The following is a 15,045-nucleotide window of genomic DNA, read 5'->3' as shown; positions in this document are numbered from 1 at the left end:
ACCCAATTATTTGTGTCATGTAGATTTGGAAGTCTTTTAGATGCCATGGGATTACACCCTGTATTTGCTGTGCAAATTGCAAAAGCAGGATTGCATTTGACATGGGAAAACCATTTTAAATATCTCTCCCAAACATAGTAGTCTCTAGGTGTTATAGATGCAGAATTCTGTTCATTTCTAATTTCTGTCCAATTTTCTTTTCTTTTCTTTTCTTTTCTAAGCTCATTTCCATCAGATTTCTGCATCTATTTTAAGGCGGTTTTGAAAAATCCATAAGAAGCTTTGTACTCGTTTTCAAAGTCATTTCACCACATATAGGCAATATGTTCATTGATTCATTTTCCTGATACAACATTTTTTTTCCCTAGCAAATAAAATTTGGTACACCTTGTTTTTGTTTTAATAAAAAAAAAAGCTGGAGAACTACATTGCAAAATTTAGAAAAATTCAGTACTACTGTATTGATTCCCATCAATACAGAAATAACAATTAAATACATTTGCATTGACATATGAAATAGTTCACCTGAACTTAGCCAAAAAGTCAACAAGCAATTAAATCCATTTCTGCCCAAAGTTGAGCTAAATCCATCACCTTTTGGTTTGTGTTATTGTTGCTCTGCATAATTGGCTCATATGGGAATATTTCCAACCCATCCTTCCCCAACCTGATACCTTTCCAGATGTATAAGGATAACAAGCTCTAGAATTCTTAGCCAACATGCATGGAAGCTTACAGAATACAGAGGTTTCATGAAAATGTTGAAACATGCATTATGACATCTGAACACATCTGGAAGATACCAATTCAGGGGAAGGTTGTTTTAACCCATAAATTTACCCTGCATCGTGTTGCAGGCAGGAAAGTCCATATCAGCATTTCCTGTGGAAATCTATTCAAGCTCTTCACACACTAGGCCATCAAAGGTCCAACAGAAGCATCCTCCACATGTACACACGTACACCCACTCACGGACGCACACCCACATGAAGATGCGAGAATGGTGTCGACAAGCTCCTGAATGGAGGTTAACACACCTTTCCTTCAGGATGGGGCCCTTTCTGTGTTCATTTCGAACCCAAGCCAGCCGCAGCGTTCGATACTTTTCATTGGATCGACACTGAAAATCACTGTAGCTCTGCTACTCCTGGATAGAACAGGGAGCTGAGACAAGAGGATCTTAAAGAGATGGCAAACCAGTAATCGGGGGCCTGCCAGATAATTTAATCCAGTCAATAAATTTCAGTAGATTGACTGGGTTCATCTGCTGGGTCAGAAGCAACACGAAGTCGTGTCGGGTCTTCAAACTTAAAATTGTTGCTTCTGAAATGAAGCAACTGAGCTTCAGGCCACAAATATTTACCCTGGGAGGTCCCAACAGATCACTCAACAATGTCAGTACATTTACAGTGCACAACAGTTTTCATGTCTTAGTTTTTTTTCTACGTTAAAAAATATCACTTATTCGTTGTTGTTTTTTTTAAAAAAAGTTGGTTTGTTGCAAAGGAAAATATCGGCCTTGTCTTTATTTCTAAGAAACTTTATTTTTAAGAGACTTTCTAAGAAAGTCTCCAGATGCCCAATGGACAGCATAAACGTTCTTAGAAAACCTGGAGTTTAGTTTGGAAATATTGTCACCTATTCGGGAAAAACAAACAAACGAAGAGAAATAATCTGCTGATCGAAAGGTTAAGGCAGGGAATTGTCAGCCCTGGAAGCCATTTTTGCTTGGAACCCTGACAGGAATTTTGTGGCAAATCCATGCTTGGTAAAAACTGGCTGTCTCTCTTACGGCAGCCATTTTGTGAATGGAAAGGCATACAATGCAGGCAGTTCTTGAGTTACAACAGTTCATTTAGTGACCGTCCAAAGTGACAATAGCACTGGAAAAAAAAGCAACTTGTGACCCGTTTTCATGCTTACAACCGTTGCAGCATCGCCCCCTCGTCATGTGACCAAAATTCAGATCCTTGGCAAGCGGTCACGTGATCCGCTTTTGCGACCTTCTGACAAGCAAAGTTAAGGGGGGGGATACAGATTCACTTAACAACCCTGTGACTAAGGGAACAAATGCAATGACTCACGTAACAATTGCAGCACAAAAAGTTGTAAAATGGGGCAAACTCACTTAAGAAACGTTTCATGTAGCAACGTCAGTTTTGGGCTTGATTGTGGTCGTAACTCGAGGACAACCTGTATGTTCATAGATAGATAGAGAGAGAGAGAGAGAGAGAGAGAGAGAGAGAGAGAGAGAGAGAGAGATGGATGGATGGATGATAGATAGATGATAGTATTTAAGGTGCCACAAGACCAATTGGTTTTTCCATTCATTTGTCTATCTGGATTCTGTGTTGACTCCACTTGCCCTATTTAATGACAGGAAAATAGAGTGAACCCCATTGTTTGTCAGTAAGGATGACAATGAAGGTTCCTCAATTCAATGACCAACTGTATCAACACAAACCATATCAGCTTTCTCCAGCTTGGTGCTGTTCAACCCCAACAATTCCAGTGTGGAATTTAGTTTGGACGTTCTAGAGGAGAATTCCGGAGTTTTAAAACTCCCCAAACCAAATAAAGGGATAGAATTGGAAAGGTGATATCTAACACATCCCTTCTCAGTGCAAGGATCCAAATTCAAGAATCTATATATATAAAAGCCAAATACTACTCACTCATCACGAAATCTTCAGAACTGAAAAGCCTACAAACTTGAAATTTGCCTCTTGGCTTCTAGGTGCTCGCTAAGAAAGGATTTTTCGAAATGACCATCAGATCATTAGTATTTCATATACAGTATATTCATATACAGTATATTCACACGCTCTGATGCTACAGAGTTAGATATTCTACTCCCCCTCCCCACCTGAAAAGAACTCTGTTCCAACTGCCAGTTGCCTTATATTAACATGCTCTGATGCTACCCCTTCGCTAAATCGGGTGTGGGCTTGGCCAGCATGCGACTCATCCAGCCTGCAGGCTGGGATATTCTACTCCCCCTCCCTCTCTGTTCCAACTGCCAGTTGCCTTATATTGACAGGTTCTGATGCTACCCCTTCACTAAACCGGGCATGGGCTTGGCCAGCACGACTCATTCAGCCTGCAGGTTGGGACATTCTACTCCCCTTCCCTCTCTGTTCCAACTGCCAGTTGCCTTATATTGACAGGCTCTGATGCTACAGAGTTACACATTCTACATTAAGTTTCAGGCTTTAGGTGCCAATTTATCAACCCCGCTCACATAGTTTCGTAGTGAAGCATTGGCTTTCAGCTAGTCCCTAATAAGTGGCTGTCCAGCCTCTGTTCTAACATCGCCAACGTGTGACCCAATCTGAATCCAACAGAGCACAAAGATGGTAGATTTAAAAAGAAAAAGAAACCCAGTCTCCTACTCTGGTTTATCAACCATGATTCAGGATGAAGAATGGTGAATTGATTAATCAAAAATGCCTTGGCCAAGAGCTTGGCCATGTTGATCCTTCCTCCTCCTCTCCAGCGTGGAGAGAAATTTCAAATATTTTGGTCACCTGGGGTGAAAACTAAGGCCTGTCAGGGCACCCATTAGTTGTGTGTGCTCTTGCAACTGCCTTCTGAGCAGGCAATTTTCGGAAGGTAGAAAGTTGTACATCTAATGTTTAAGACTTTAAGGGCCTGAGTCAATGATAATATAGTAATTAGATTTTTCTTTCAGCGGAATTACAAGATAGGTCAACTGTGAATGGCTTCTTTTTGTATAAAAAACTAGAGTATAACAACGGGAAGGACAACAGGTCAAAGATCAACTCGCATCTCCTCAGTTCAGTGGACAACGAAGTGTTGTGGCCTGTCAGTCATCGGCCCCTCTGGCAGCTGAATCAGAGGAGGAGAAGGCATGGCACTCAGGGTCAGCATCAAGGCAACCTGAGAGCTCCGAAAGGGAAAGAGGGAATTGATCTGTCAGAGAGAGAGAGAGAGAGGCAGAGCCTAGGCTGTCCATCAGCCCTCAGATGGAAAGTCAGCAACCCCCAGGTCTGGAGATGGGAAGAGGAACAGCTGGGTCCAGTGCCTGATGTGCAGATGTTCAGAAGGCAGAGGAGAGGAGAGCAGTGGAAATCTATGGGCCGGTCCTTGGGATGGAAGAGACAGCACTGCTAGTGAAGCCCCAATCTAGCTCTGGGGATAAAAGGCAGGGGGCAGAGATGAACGGATGTGGCAGACAACTATTCATCTCCGTGCCGAACAGACTTGTTAGCCTGCGGTGTGAGAGAAACCTTTTTCCAGGGCTGTTGGCACTCCTAATTAAAGTAGTCTTTGAGTTTACTTCAGAGGGTTTGTCGTGTATGGGGAGCTGGGTCGGAACACCTCATTTCTCTTAGGTCTTTCCCAAATAGTTGTTTGGGCCAAATTGGTAACTAATAAGATCATCAAATAAAATAGGATGTAAACACATGAGATAAGGAACGTAAAGGCAAAGGATTATGAGTTGTTGGACAATGATTACTAAACTTTCACCTTAATTCATTGCTAGATCTAGGAAGAAGCATGGAAGACAATGAGAAAGACCAACCAGCAAGACCAACTTGCTGGTTGGTATTTAAATACATCTGTTGTATTGACAGTAAAGGAGCACACTGGTTCCAGTGGTTAGGACACTGCATAGGAGGTTAGCAAGCCTGCGTTTGAGTCCCAAGAGCTGCCATGTGGTGGGATTGAGCTCCTGTCCTTTGCTCCAGCTCATGTTCGGGACATGAAAGGAGACCTCAACTGAGCATCTCTGGGACAATGGTGTTGTCACCGGCTAATCCTTTAAACCCGGAAGCGCCTCGGTCAGTGGTGGGATTCAAATAATTTAACAACCGGTTCTCTGCCCTAATGACTGGCTGGGTGGGCGTGGTCATGATGGGTGTGGCCAGGGTGTGTGACTGGCAGCACTCACCCTCCTGCACCCCCTGGGAGCAAAAATGGGCCACGGGAGGCCACACCACCCTCCCGCACCTTGTTTTGGGCCTAGGAGGCCTCCCTGCACTTACCTGGGAGCCAAAACGAGGTGTGTGGGGACTCTGGAAGGGGCAGGGAAGGGTGGCAGACAGCAATTTAACTACCGGTTCATCTGAACCAGCCCAAACTGGCTAAATCCCACCACTGGCCTTGGTGCTTCTGACATGAGGGCAGCGGTATTGACAGCAGAAATGTAGCTGATATACTGCATATTGAATCTCCTGCTTCAACCAATAAATCATTCCTAGTTCCTGACAGATAAGGAAATTTACAGTCTAAAAGCAGGCTTTCAGCACCCTTTGACTAAGAACTGAACTTCCCCCAATTTGGCGAAGAGGGCTGAAAGACCATTTGTGAGAATCCTGCTTTTCTTTGCCTTGGTTGGGCAAATTCATAATAAGCCCTGGATCCGAATCCAAATGAATTAAAAAACCAGAATTCAATCGGAAGGACTCTGTTGGGAAATTAATCGGCCTGCTTGGGCTGCAGTGAAACGTAAATGAATTCCAAGCGTTACTTCTCAGTGGTCCTCTAATAACATAAATTAGCATAGGCAAGCTTTAAAGCCTCACATGTAGCTGTTTAAAAGGTTCTTTTTAATGCCTGACCGTGGCTTGCTTCCTTTCCCTCATTCACCCAAACAGGTTGTATTTCTCTGCAATTCACGGCCTTCCTGGTTTCTGTAATAATGAAGATTTAGGTGAGGAAGTCATCACCGTAACATAATTGTTAACATTCCAAGACGGTGAAGCCAGAACGAAGGCAGCTGAACCAACAGTCATGAAAAAGAATCATTCAAGAAACTGTCACTGCAGCTTCTTTGCTAGAACAGAATAACAGAGTTGGAAGGGACCTTGGAGGTCTTCTAGTCGAACCCCCTGCTTAGGCAGGAAACCCTATCCCATTTCAGACGAATGGTTGTCCAATCTCTTGTTAAAAACCTCCAGTGTTGGAGCACTCACTGAGCAGTGCTTAGAAGGCAGCACTGCAGACTACTTCTGCTGACTGCTGGCTGGGCTGTAGTTCAGCAGTTCAAATCTCACCAGGCTCAAGGTTGACTAAGCCTTCCATCCTTCCAAGATTGGTAAAATGAAGGCCCAGGTTGTTGGGGGCGATAGGCTGACTCTGTAAACTGCTCCTCTGCTTAGAGGAGGCTGTAAAACACTGTGAAGCGGTATATAAGTGCTACTGCTATTCAGAATAGAATAGAATAGAATAGAATAGAATGGAATGGAATGGAATGGAATGGAATGGAATGGAATGGAATGGAATGGAAAGAAAAGAAAAGAAAAGAAAAGAAAAGAACAATGGAATGGAATGGAACGGAACGGAACGGAACAGAACAGAACAGAACAGAACAAAACAGAACAGAACAGAAGAAAATAATGGAATGGAATGGAATGGAATGGAATGGAACGGAACGGAACGGAACGGAATAGAATAGAATGAATTGGAAGGGACCTTGGATGACTTCTAGTCCAACCCCCTGCTTGGGCAGGAAAAGGTACACCACTTCAGACAAATGGTTATCCAACCTCTTCTTAAAAACTTCCAGTGTTGGAGCATTCACAACTTCTGGGAGCAAGCTGTTCCACTGATTAGTTTTTCTATAAGGAAATTTCTCCTTAGTTCTAGATTGCTTCTCTTCCTTGATTAGTTTCTATCCGTTCCTTCTTGTCCTGCCTTCTGGTGATTTGGAGAACAGGCAACCCCTGAGATATTGGAACTTTGACCTCCCTGTAACTACAACACTGTGATCTTGATAGACATAGTCCAACTGCCTGCTCTGCAGCCACATTTATCCAAGCCTCTAGATGAGCAGGAACAGAGGTGCAGGAAGGGGAGGGGGAAAATGCATCTCGGCATTTATTTTTAGTTACCGGAACCGTTCAATCCAGTCAGAAAAAGCAGCAGTGCTAAATCCCATCTGACTCCTTGAACGAATTCTGCTTCCTCAAACAGAGCAGAGACGGGAGAAGGATTGCAATGCTGAATATTAATTACTGAGGGGACTGCGCCATTCACCTTTCTTTGGATTCTCTTTTCTAAAAATTTAAACAAAAAACACCCACAGTATGTAGGTGTTGACATATAGGTTTGGGCCTCTTCACAATGAGCAGCCAAGGTAGGAAAAGGTTGACAAGGCCATTAAGTAAAAACGGAATGCCCTGGGATTAGATCTTGCTAATCAGAATATCCATTTATCACCAGCCGAAGAGGAGGAGGAGAGGGTGGGGGACTCTGAATGAGAGATGAACTGGAAAATAAATTATGTGGGTATTTTTTTCCAAAAATCACTGAAAGCCCGGGGTGGAATAGATGGGAGGGCCAGAACACCCCCCGCATTCCATACAATTTGTGCAACTGGATGAGTTAATCTGCTCACATCCAAGTAATCGTATTGTGGCTGAAAGGAATGGCCGTATTAAACGCTGTGGTGTAACTACCTTGCCCAGTGGGACTGGCCTGAGCCAGCAGAGGTGACATGGTATGGACCCTGTCAGTCAAGGAATTCTCCTGGGGTCCAGGAAAAGGGACTTTTCTGCTGTGGCCCCTGCCCTTTGGGAATATCTTCCCCCCGAGTTGAGATCGGCTCCCACAGGACCCTGAAGGCCTGGCCCTACCAGATGGCTTGGTGCCCTGGAGCAGAACATCCCATTCATTGGTGGGATTCAAATAATTTAAGAACTTGTTCTCTGCCCTAATGACCAGCTGGGTGGGTGTGGCCATAGTGGGCGTGGCCAGGGTGTGTTTCAAGCAGCACTCAACCTCCTGCACCTCCATGGGAGCAAAAAATAGGCCAGGGGGGACATAGACCACCACCCTCGTGCCTCATTTCGGGCCTAGGAGGCCTCCCTGAAGAGTTCTGGGAGCAAAAACGTTGCTGAAAACGTTCTCCCGAACTGACCCGAATAGGCTAAATCCCACCACTGGGTAGCCTATCAATTTTCTGCAAAGTCATGTTGAAAACATCTGCATTCATTCAGCAGGTTAATAAAAGGTAACGGTAAAAGACTTCCGGTTTGGCACCGTAGGTGATGGCGGTGATCTTTACGATCACCAACCTCTGGATTATGTGGAATCGCTAGGACAGCTTAAATCTGCTGCCCAGCGGTTCGGAAAACCCCCTCTTCGGGAGAAGGAGAAGGGGTGAGCTGAGGGCAGAGGTTGAATTTCCCTAAAGCCCCTGAGAAAAAAGGGGTTTGAAGGGTTAAGTTCCCTCCAGTAACCCGAAGTGCTCCAGATCCGAGGATTCTTCTGCTTTGGCGGAACCAATCACCACGACCAAACGCCGAGATTTATTTTGGACAATAAAGGATTATACCGGACAGAACGAAAGTGGGAGAACTTTAAGCAAGTAGCCAAGCCGATTCCCTGATACTTTGTAACAAGCTTGAAAACAGCAAGAAAATGGAGGCGAATTGTTAACAAGTTAACGAGTGGAAAGCGAAAGTGATACTTTCAGCGTGTGCCTCTGCAGTTGGTAATTTGCATGTTACTTGCTGCTTTAACTCTTTGCTGCCTGCTGATAGAATCTAGGGAGATTTTTTAAATACTGCTTTAAAAGACTGTGTTTCTCAGAAGTTAAGAAGATTTAAAGTGAATATTAAGTTGGAAATAAATAAATAAATAATTTTATAGAAGATGGCAGCCAAACAATTAAAGTCTACTGTAACAAAGAGCTTTGGAACTTTATCAGCTGGTGCCTCTCCAGCTCATACAGCAGAGACTAGAACATTGAATTTAGAGGCGTTACAAGAGAACTTAAAAGGCTTTATAGAAGAAAAATTTAAAGTTATAACTGATGAGATGTCTGAAATGAAAGAGCAGATATCAGAAATTCAAGTGGGAAATAAAGAAGTTAAAGAAGGATTTGTAATGGCAGTACAAAGTTTGGCAACGAATGTGATTTTATTGGAAGAGGAGGTTGAAGTAATTAAGCAACATAATTCAAAATTAGAAAATAAAATGGATGAATTTCAAAGTAAAATGGAAAAGACAGAGGATGAAATAGTTTTGATACAATACAGAAATATGGAATTTGCTCTTAGAATCCGAGGTTTGAAAGAAAATAAGGAAGAGAATTTAAGGGAAATTTTTTTCTGAAGTATTTGCTGAGATATTAGCAGCTCGTCCAGCAGATGTGGCTTATCAAATTGATAAAATATATCGTGTGAATTCTTGGATAGCAAGGCAAAAAAAGTTGCCAAGGGATGTTGTTATTTATTTTACAAACAGAATAGTGAGAAATCAGATTTTGCAAGCTTCATATAAGGGGAGAAGATTCAGATTGCTGGTCAAGATATCTTGATATTAAAGGAAATTCCACCAAAATGTTAAGAGCTAGGAAGGAATATGCCTTCCTGGTGAATGAACTTAAAAAACATCAGATTGAATATAGATGGGATATTCCAACTGGTATAATAGTATATTATGCAGGGAAAGTACATCGTTTCAATACGGTTGGAAAAGCAAGAGAATTTTATGTTGAGGTATTAAAAGTTGGAAGTCTTCCCCCATTGGAAGCTAGAAGAAGGGAGGCTGAAGTGAAGGAAAGAGAAGTGAAGCAGGTACAAGAACAGATTGTGATGGAAGAAGATTTATTACAAGTGTTGGAAATACCTACGACGGGTTTAGATTCAAAAGAACAAAGGCTGACTAGAGCTGCTGCTAAACGCAAGGAACAAGAGATGAAGGCACAACAACAACTGGCAACTACTACAATGGAAACAGTGGGAGGAGCAAGGCCTAAAATAAAATGTGATCTGGCTGGTGTTCCAAAAGTTTCCTTTGGCCGATAATGGCAATTAAACTATTATCTTGGAATGTTAATGGCCTGAATTCACCAGAAGAGAAGGAAAGTATTTCATTATTTGAAATAATTTAAAATGACATTACCTGTTTACAAGAAACACATATTAGATCTTGCTAAATGTTGGAGATGCGATTGTGAAGATGCTACTTATTACCATATATGGTGGACTTGTAAAAAGTTAAAGTATTTTGGATTAAAGGCTGGTGGATCATGCAGAATATTTTGAAAAGAAGATTAAGTTTACTCCGCAGTTCTTTCTACTAGGAATAATTATGGACTATACAGCTATAGAGACTAAATTGATTTTGAACTTAATAACAGTCGCAAGACTTTTGATTGCTCAGTATTGGAAGAAAGAAGAATTACCTACAATCAAGAATGGACAAAACAAAACAACAAATGGACACTCAAAGTATCAAATCTGGCAGAGATGACAAAATCTCCGCTTACTTGAAAGACTATATACTAGAAAAATATATTTTAGAATGGAAAATGTGGATTGATTATATTTAAAATAAGTATCAGATAAAAAAATATCGAATAGCATATGAGTAAATTTAGGAAATATTTTGTATTAGATATATTTTTGAAGGAGAGGGAATTGAGAGTGTGACTAAGTGTGGTGTGACTAAAGATTATAATTTAGGAATTATTTTGGATTATGATTGTTAGTTTTGATACCCTGCATTTTGTTCTGGGAAGTCGGGTGGGGGTGGGGGTAAGGGGAGGGAATTGGGGGTTTGGTAGAGATGGAGTGATGGTTAATGTACAGGGATTATTGAAGAAATATAATTAATGTAGGGTCGGGTCTGCATAGTTACCATTTTAGAACGGTGGGGAGGGAGAAAAGAGAGAGTAGGAGGTAGGAAAGAGGAGAAGAGGAAGGAAGAGGGATAGTAGAGGGAGAAGGAAGGTGTAGGGTGGAGGGAGGAGTGGATGTAGATAAGAGAAGGAGAGGAAGGTTTGGAAAGTAAAAGAAGGTAGAAGAGGGAAGAGTGTTAAAAAGGGTGGTGGTGACTGGGCAAGCCCGACTAATTGTATATAACTGTACATTGGATGAATTATTTGATATGATTGTAAAAATAAAACTTTTTATAAAAAAAAAAAAAAAAAAAAAGGTAACGGTAAAGGTTCCCCTCGCACATATGTGCTAGTCGTTCCCGACTCTAGGGGGGCGGTGCTCATCTCCGTTTCAAAACTGAAGAGCCAGCGCTGTCCGAAGATGTCTCCGTGGTCATGTGGCCGGCATGACTCAACGCCAAAGGCGCACGGAACGCTGTTACCTTCCCACCAAAGGTGGTTCCTATTTTTTCTACTTGCATTTTTTATGTGCTTTCGAACTGCTAGGTTGGCAGAAGCTGGGACAAGTCACCGGAGCTCCCCCTGTTACTAGGGATTTGAACCGCTGAACTGCCTTTCGATCGGCAAGCTCAGCGTCTTAGCCACTGAGCCACCGCATCCCTTCAGCAGGTTAATAATCACGGTTTAGTAGGGTTTGCTAAAGAATCATAGAGGCCTTGTTACTTATAATCAAAGTTTGGTTTTTCAGTATTCAGATGTTTGCTTTGTTCCTTCGGATGTGCTGCAAATCATTTTCTCTGATTGCTATAATCAACTCTTTGGAGACAAAGCAATAGTTCTAACCAAATTTGAGGCATCGGCTTCAATAATCAGTTTAGCATATCTGCTACCATCCTGTAATAGAAACGCCACTTTCTTGTATGCTTTAATTGCACTTCAATTATTTGCAAATCCCACTCAGAGGAATTGGAAGAACTTTTTTTTTTTACTTTAATTTACCCAACAAATCATAAAAATAAAGAACGAAAGAAATCCCACGGCACACTCAAACATTAATTAATTTTATGTACCTCTCAAAATCTCATGAAGTTTTAGCTCCTCTAATTTTCAAGGTTATGGGTGTGCTTTTTTTAAAAAAAAATATGATGCTGCCAAAAAAAGTGATTTCTGTTCTTCATCATCCTAAAATGAAGCTGCGTTTCACATTGCTGGAATCAGCAACGTTGATTGATGTTTCCACGATGCCTTAGACATCAAAACAATATTAAAATGTACATTTTTAAAATCCATAATATTACTGGAAGGCATGTATTCCAGCATCTCCAGAAGTTGTGAACACCGGAAGTTTTTAAGAAGAGATTGGACAATCATTTGTCTGAAATGGTATAGGGTTTCCTTGCCTGAGCAGGGGGTTGGTCTAGAAGACCTCCAAGGTCCCTTCCAACTCTGTTATGCTGCATTCTGTTATCTCTTTCTAAATGGCTTGCCATTGTAGAAATGTTTAATGTCTTCATTCGATCCCAGATATCAATATAAACACAATAAAAGAAAAATATGCTGTAAATCTCAAATTTCTGCTGTATCTTTTATCATTCTTCCATGCCTCTCTTTTTGTACTACAGATAGTCCTCGACTTATTTCGTTCATTTAGTGACTGCTCAAAGTTACAATGACACTAAAAAAAGTGACATAGGATTGTTTTCATACTTACAACCACTGAAGGATCTCCTCAGCCATGTGACCGAAACTCAGACCCTTGGCAACTAGCAACTCATATTTATGACGGTTGCAATGTCCTGGGATCATGTGATCCCTTTTTGTGACCTTCTGACAAGCAAAGTCAATGGAGAAGCCAAATTCACTCAACCACCCGATGACTAACTTAAGAACTGCAGTGATTCACTTAAGAACTGTGGCCAGAAAAGTGGGACAAAGTTCACCAAACAGCCGTCTTGCTTAGCAACATACATTTTGGGCTCAATTGTAGTTGTACGTCGAGGACTACCTGTAGTGGAACATGCTACCATTGTCTTCAATAATCTCTCCTTTAATCTTATAAACCATATACTTGCGCTCACCCACCCGGCCTCTGAAATAAATGGATAATCAAAACTATGGGATTAGATTCTTGAAAAGGCAACCTTCCATTTATGACAGAGAACCACACAACAGCAGAGGTAGGGGAAGCAGAATTTGGGGAAAAAAATAAAAATAAAAAGCACAGAGTAACTGAATAGCAAAATCGATGTTTTGCACACTCAAAGTCCGCGAACACCATTGCTGGGCTTCTCCAGATTGAGGAAGTTCTTCGGAAGGAAGCACATTTCTAGATGAAATTTTGGAAACTTTTTTGGGGGCGATCAAAAGATTCCCTCCTTTAATAAACCTAACCTCTGTAGGGAAATGTTGTGCGCAGAGATTTTCCAATCAGTTGCTGGTACAAAAGAAGTAAGGGAAAGCCTAGCTAGTAATATGCTCAGAGCATGCTGCTCTGCGTGCAGTTGGGGGAACAAGGCGACTGTGTGAACAGGGAACCTGAGGATCACAAGGTAGTCTAATGCAGGGGTCTCCAACCTTGGCAATTTTAAGACTTGTGCACTTCAAGTCCCAGAATTCCTCAGTCAGCAAAGCTGGGAGTTGAAGTCCACAAGTCTTAAAGTTGCCAAGGTTGGAGACCCCTGGTCTAATGTGAACAAGATCTTATTTTCCAAATATCTACAAGTAAGACCTAGTCTCTCACACGCATCTCTTAAATTTCTACACCCGCAGGCAGGATCTGACCCACCGGGTGCTCAGATCGGGCCCATGGGGCCACCCTGGAACCAGTGAAAAATTTGACCCATGGTGCCCATGCCAGCGAAAACAGAGCTTGGGAAGGCTGCGTGTGGCCCTCACAAGCTCCATTTTCGCTAGCAGAGGGTTGCAGGAAGCCGTTGCAACTGGAAACGGAGCTCAGGAGCCCGTTTTCGCTGGCACAGTGCTCGGGCTGCCACAGGCGCCCCTGACAGGAGTGATGTTGAGCTGGCCATGCCCACCCTGGCCACACCCACCCCAGCCCCACAGGTCAAGCACAACCCTGATGCAGCCCTGAATGAAATCGAGTTTGATATCCCTGTTCTACAGCATTTAATTTTATGGTTGCATTTATTCTGGTCATCACAACCTGCCATAGCCCTGCTTCGTAAGTATTTAGGTGATCAGGCCTCAGGGAGTCTAATTAGCACTTAGTGCACCCAGAACTATGATTTATGAGGAGTTTATGGCTGCACTGGTTGAATGATCCTGTTGTATGCAGTCCAGACATACTGAATTACCCACTTAAAGTTGGAAAGATTATAAAACAAGAACAGGGATTCCCGCAGAGACCCAACGGGGGAGGTCTCGTCTTGTGGGTTGTGTATTTAGGACTCACTTTTGATTCTCTTTTCTACGTTCATTTGTTTCTCACTGAACCCTGATCGTCTTCTCGGTTTGGGGAATCTCTGGATCATGACGAAGTCTCCTCAGAGGTACATTTTTGTGAAGGAAATTCCAAGGAGAGTCTGCCGTTATGCTCATCTAGTTAAAGCAACTCCATTTAAAATCAATCGTTGGAAGCAGAATAGTTCTATATAATTGCCTATATTAACTGTGCCAGGGAAGGAGGGAAAAAAGGAGGAGAGAGAAGAGAAGGGAAGGGAGGGAGGGAGGGAGGGAAGGAGGGAAGGAAGGAAGGAAGGAAGGAAGGAAGGAAGGAAGAAAGGAAGGAAGGAAGGAAGGAAGGAAGGAAGGTGAATAGGAGGAGGGAGAGAGGGAGGGAAGACCCCCCTCTCGTAGAAGAATGAAATATTTTGAGAAATATTAAAAAGGCAGAATACTATATTTCCCTGGATGAGAAATGGAGAGGTATGTTCCTGGAGACAGAAAGAGACAGCCCCCACCTTCCTTAATAGCCCGCAGCAGATGTCAGCACTTAAGAGATAAAGAGATAGCTAGCTCTATTCATAAGCAGATTCCCTGCAGCAAGGTCTGAACAAAGGTAGGATTAGCCCTCAGCCACAATAGGAATTGCCCAGCAAGCCCCTTCATTGCATCAGCCCAAACTTCAACCAAGCTTGACTCAGACAACCTACAGAGCCAGCTATGACCCCTACAACAGCCAATAGAATACATGTTCTTGCAAAGGAACAGGAAGCTCAAGTTCAAAACTCAAGAGAAGGTATAAATACCCCCTCGGTGTCAACTCCATGTGGTCAGCTGCCCAGAACCATGTGCTTGGTGGTTCTGCTTCACCATTAAACCCTCTTTCCAATCAGCCTCCAGCCTCCATTTTGTCTCCAGTGCCTTTCTCCCAGCTTGGAACTGAACCAGATGGATATTTCTTCCAACAGGGGGAAGGAAGGAAGGAAGAAAGAAGAGAGAAAGAAAGAAGAAAGAAAGAAAGAAAGAAAGAAAGAAAGAAAGAAAGAAAG

Source organism: Ahaetulla prasina, chromosome 3, assembly GCF_028640845.1.
Source record: "Ahaetulla prasina isolate Xishuangbanna chromosome 3, ASM2864084v1, whole genome shotgun sequence".
In the NCBI taxonomy this organism is placed as follows: Eukaryota; Metazoa; Chordata; class Lepidosauria; order Squamata; family Colubridae; genus Ahaetulla; species Ahaetulla prasina.
The sequence above is the reverse complement of the archived record's forward strand: the minus strand, read 5'-3'. Positions refer to the sequence as shown.